We start from the raw sequence: 5,755 nt of genomic DNA, 5'->3' as shown, positions 1-5,755 counted from the left end.
TCTTCTTTGACCCACTCATTATTTAAGATTTTATTGTGAAGTCTCCATTTGGGACCATATCTTTTGTTTGTGGTCCCTGATCCAATTACTATGTTTGTTGTTAGGGTCAGTAACGGATGTATTAATTATTTCTATCTACATTTATTTTCAATATCTCTATGCCCTAGTATGTCATCAATTTTTGTAAAAGTTTCATGTGATTCTTAGAAATATGAATGTTCTTTTGCAGTTTCATTTAGATGATACCATGAATCTTTTTTCTCTAGCTTCTCAAGTAATTTGTCCCTTTGTATAATTTCACTTTTGTTTATCTCTCTGTAAGACTTATCTAAAACTGAGAGAAGAATATTTAAGTTTCCTGCCATTTTGGTGTTACCACCTGTGTCTTCTAGTAGCTTAGAAAACATTTATTTTATGAATTTGGATGCTGAAGCATTCGAAGCATGTAGCTTTACTACTAATATTACTTTGTTTTCTGTGATTTCTCTCAGCATAGTTATAATTTCCTTGATTATCGCTTTATATTTTAAAAAATGTTTGGTTTTGCTTTAGAACATACATCAGAGAACATGATTGTAACCCTGTTTTTTTGGATTCACTTGCTACAGAATAAATTTTTTTTCCTATCCCCACAGTTTTATTTTGTATATGTCTTTGTTTTGTTTTTAATATGTTTCCTATAAGAAACTGACTGTTAGGTTTTGTTTTCTTAGCTAGTTTTTCCACTCTTTTTTGTTTTATTGGACTCTTTAATCCATTCATATTCAAAGTTATGGGAATTAGGTTTATATTTTCCTTTGTGCGTCTCTCTAATATTAAGGGCTTCCCCCCCCTTCTCAACTGCAAACACAATTTTGTTACTTTATCTTATATTTTGGGTTTTTTTAAGGTGGTCTTTTTCCCACTGATTTTCTTCCCCTCACTCCCTGTCCCCTCCTGTACTCAACTTTGAAGTTTTGCTTATTTCCTTTAATTCTCCTTTTTTCCTCATACCCAAGTTGATTACTGCCTTCCTTTCCTCTTTCAGCTAGTTGTGTTCATTAGTCTTTAAAATTTCATTTTTTGTGTCCTTCATAGTACCCATTCTAGGATTACTGCTCTAGGAGGTTTCTCCCACTCCCTTGTCTTGACCCATGAAGTTACCCCTTTTCCTTTGTACCTTTTGCCCAGAATAATGCCAGTTATTGCTGTTGTCAGAAAGGACACTGCCCCATGGTAGGGCCCCTCCTGTACCACATTCCTGATTGTGCGGCCCACCAGTAATCTATAGCTTCCCCTGGCAACCTTCCCCTCATCCCTACTCCTAATTTGCCTAAAAATCTCCTCATTGTGTCCATGACCACGTACTTCCCCCCTCCTGAATTTGGACAAGTAGACTTTTCAAGGTACAAATCTCTCAGGCCACACCTAACATCAGTTCCTCATCTCCCTCCTACCACCACCAAAGCAAGACCTTCATTTCCTTCCCCACCTTCCTAACCCTAACCCTCACCCACTCCCCTATAGATTCCTCTAATTCTGAGATCACAGGTGTTAGTTTTTATGTACCCTTCCATGATATAATGAAGAAGCCCAAAGAAATTTTTATTTAGTAGTGAGGATATTGTTCTCTCTAGTGTTATTAATGTCTTTGGTTGCTGTCACTTCTCTGTATTTCTGTTGTTTGGGGTGTTTGAAAAGCAAATAGTCTCTTCAATTTTGTTTTGGTTTGTTTTGTTCTAAAAATGTTTCAAACTCTTTTTTATTATTTAATGGCCATCTTATGTCCTGAGCTCCAGTGCTTTTCAGGATACATCATTTCATTCCCTTAATCTTTGTCTGGTGGATATAGGATAGTCTCTTTTCTGATGTATTTGAAGGATTTTCTCCCAATGGTTAGCCAAACTTGTTCTTTCAGAGTTGAATTACTCATTTGTATAGAGTTTGCAGGTATGTGTGTGTGTGTTGTGTTTAGAAATTCTGGGTAGCGCTATCATTTCCTGCATTATGCTATTTTGTTTTGTTTAGTTCACCCTATAGTGTTTGGGAAACATAGTCCTTACATTTTCTTTACACATCCTGCCTTTGACATTACTATGTTTTGCTTTCGTAGTGAGCATATTCTCTTTTAATGTTATTGTTTTTGCTTCCCTTCTTCTAAATTGTCCTTGACTTTCCCAATCTATTGTTTTCTTTTATTTCTTTGGTAAAGATTTGCCATCCCAGATGGCACTTTTTCTATTCTGTCTATAATTTTTGCTGTGTAGTACATAAATTGCTCGCATAATTCTCATTTCTCTCCTAAGCCACTCAGGGATAGCATTCTTCTGGTTCTGTGTTCTCCCCAAATTGTGCAGGGTCCTCTGTGTCATCAAGTGTTGGATCATTTTCCTTTGTTTTATAGTATTTGTTTAGGAGACCATATTTCCTTTGGCTGTTACTGGTTTTATTGTAGATTAATCAGCTTGTGTTTAAGATCTTTGAGTTTTCTTCTTCCAGAAATCTTTGATAATTTCAGTTTTCTTTCCTCTCCTCCCTCCCCTAACCCCGATTTTCTCCTACTCACTCTCTGACTATATCCCAGAGGTTCCCAACTTGTTTAGCTTCCCACCCCCTTTAAAAAAAAACAATTTACTCAGCACACCCCTCTTCCTCCCCAGAAATCTAATTTCTTTAACCCTCCAATATTTCTTTTTGAAACTTGCATCATTTCAGAAAATACATACAATATACTTTTTTTTCAAAATGATACATCTTAAATTTAATAATTTATTGTAAGCTTCTGGGTTTTTCCCTGAATTGACATTTTGATAGTGCAATATTGCATCATGTAACCAGACAATATTGTATTATAAACAAGTAATTACATACACATGTTCCTGCTGATATGCTGTACATCCTGACCATGTCCAGCACGCTCACCTGCCAACATAAGACCTGTTCACGGACTCAACCAGTGATCAGCTATAACTTGTATTTTGTGTGTTCATTTGGAAAAATAATGTAATCACTACGACTTTAATTCTGTTACACAACAGATGAAACATGTATGAACAGTTTTTCCAAAATGCTATTATCTTCTCTTCTTCTCTTATGCTTCTGCCTTCCCCCTGTTTTTCAACACCCCACCCGAATTACATCCAAGGCTGCTACTGCCCCTCTGGATCATTCCAGTGTCCCTCTTGGGGCGCTGTTGCCTACTTTGGAAACCTGTGATCAATCCTTTCTGATGGTAGTTTCCTTGGGATTGGATCTCAAGGCATTTCAGCCACTCCCCCACTCCGCCATACCCTCATCCTACAGGGCATTTCTAGAGACCTAGAGAGCCTAAGTGACTTTTGGGTGGTCAGAACTGGCTCTAGCTGGATGCTATGCTAGGAAGTCTTATTAGCTGTTTACTCTCTTTGTAATATATATATATGTGAATATTGAGAATTTAAAATTTAAGTGTGATTTTTATTTTTCTGTAAAAGAAGTTCTCCTCTCACAACTACATAAATCTAACCAAAAAATAAATAAGGAAGAAGTTAAGGAAGTGAATAGAATTTTAAATAAACTAGATGTGATAGATCTATGGAGAGAATTGAATGGATGTAGAAAGGAATTTACTGGTTTCTCAGCAGTTCATGGTACTTTTACAAAGACTAACCATATATATTAGTACATTAAAATTTTACAATTAAAAGAAGTATTAAAAGTATCCTTTTCCAATCATAATGCAATAAAAGTTGTATTTAATAAACCAAGGAAACATAGATTAAAAACTAATTGGAAAATTGAACAACCTAAACTTAAAGAATGAATGGGTTAAAAAACAAACTATAGAAACAGTTAATAATTTCTTTAAAGAGAATGACAGTAATGAGACAACATATCAAAACCTATGGGGTACAGAAAAAGCAGTGATTAGAGGAAAATGTATATCTCTAAATGCTTACATCAGTAAAATAGAGAAAGAGCAGAATAATGAATTGCACATGCAGTTACAAAAAAGAACAAGAACAAATTAAAAATCCCCAATTAAACAGTAAATTGGAATTCTGAAAATTAAAGAGAGATTAAGAAAAAACATTGAATTAATAAATAAAACTAGTAGTTGGTTTTATGAAAAAACAAACTAGATAGTTAATTTGATTAAAGAGAGAAGAAAACCAAATCATTAGTATTAAAAATGAAAAGAGTGACTAAATTAAAGCAATGATAAGGAGTTAATTTGGCAAATTATATGCCAATACATTTAACAATTTAAGTGAAATGGAAGAATATTTACAAAAACATAAATTGCCTAGATTAGCAGGAGAAAGAGAATTTCCATATAGATCTCTTTTAGTAAAAGAAATTGAACAGGCCATAAATGAGCTTCCTAAGAGAAGAAAAGCACCAGGACAAGAAGGATTAACAAGTGAATTCTACCAGACATTTAAAGATCAACTCATTCAAATATTAAATAAACTATTTGGAATAGTGGGTAAATAAGGTATTTTACCAAACTCCTTTTAAGAAACAAATATGATACTGATACCTAAACCAGTAAGAGTAAAAACAGAGGAAAAAAATTATAACTCAATTTCATTAAACCCTAAATGAAACACTAGCTTAAAGATTACAACAGTATATTACAAAAATTATACTTTATGATCAAGGAATAGCAGGAATGCAGGGGCGGTTTAACATAAAGAAAACCATTAACATAATTGACTACATCTATGATAGAAGTTTTAAAAAATCATATGAGTATATCAATAGATGCAGAAAATAAACACTCACTTCTGTTAAAAACACTTGCAACCTCTTCACCCTCTGGAGCCAACATGGGTCACATTCTACCTAAGACCATGAAGAAGGGGCACGAGTCGTCATTGAAAAGTACTACACTTGCCTGGGCAGTGTCTTACACACCAGTAAGCATGTATGTGAGGAGATCACCATCATCCCTAGCAAAAAGCTCTGCAACAAGATCATGGAATGTGTTACTCATCTGATGAAGCGGATCCAGAGAGGCCCTGTGAGAGGTATCTCTGTCAAACTTCAGGAAGAAGAAAGAAAAAGAAGAGATAACTATGTCCCTGAGGTCTTTGCTTTAGATCGGGAAATCATTGAAGTGGACTCTGATACCAAAGAAATGTTGCAACTCCTGGACTTCGGCAGTTTGTCCAACCTGAAAGTTACCCAGCCCACAGGTGGGGAGAAATTCAAAACACCAAGAGAAGCTATTTAATATTTACTTTTGCCTTCTTTCCAATTAACATAGGAATGCCTCAGGGGAAAAACACTTGAAAGTATAAATGGATTTGTCCTTAAATTGATAAAAAATTAAATTGACAAAAATAGATAAAATAAGCATTTATCTAAAACTATCAGTAAGCATTGTATGTGGGGGATAAACTAGATGCCTTCCCAGTAAAATCAAGTGTGAGACAAGGATGCCCACTGTCACCAATATTATTTCATAATGTATTGAAACTCCTAGCAATAGCAATAAGAAAAGGAAAAAGAAATTGGAGGAATCATCCCTTTTTGCAGACAGTATGATGACATTCTTGGAAAATCCCAAAGATTCAACTAAAAAGTTAGCTGAAACAACAACTTTAGCAAAGGAGCAAGATATGAAGGAAATCCATATAAATCATCAGGATTTCTATGTATCACAAACAGAACTCTTCAGGAGGAGTTATATAACTAACTTCAAGAAGAGGTAGTAAAAAGTACACCATTTAAAAAATAAAAATATAAAAATAAAAAAAAACCTGGGAGTACCCTGCCAAAACAAACCCAG

The 5,755-nt window shown here is 34.6% G+C and overlaps 1 pseudogene; it reads left to right on the top strand.

The window, feature by feature from the left end:
* Positions 1 to 4,790: 4,790 nt before the first annotated feature.
* LOC118833327 lies at positions 4,791 to 5,197 on the top strand (annotated as a pseudogene).
* The last annotated feature ends 558 nt before the right edge of the window (positions 5,198 to 5,755 follow it).

The sequence above is a fragment of the Trichosurus vulpecula genome, unplaced genomic scaffold, assembly GCF_011100635.1.
Source record: "Trichosurus vulpecula isolate mTriVul1 unplaced genomic scaffold, mTriVul1.pri scaffold_31_arrow_ctg1, whole genome shotgun sequence".
Classification (NCBI taxonomy): Eukaryota; Metazoa; Chordata; class Mammalia; order Diprotodontia; family Phalangeridae; genus Trichosurus; species Trichosurus vulpecula.
This window is presented reverse-complemented; position numbering and strand designations above follow the sequence as displayed.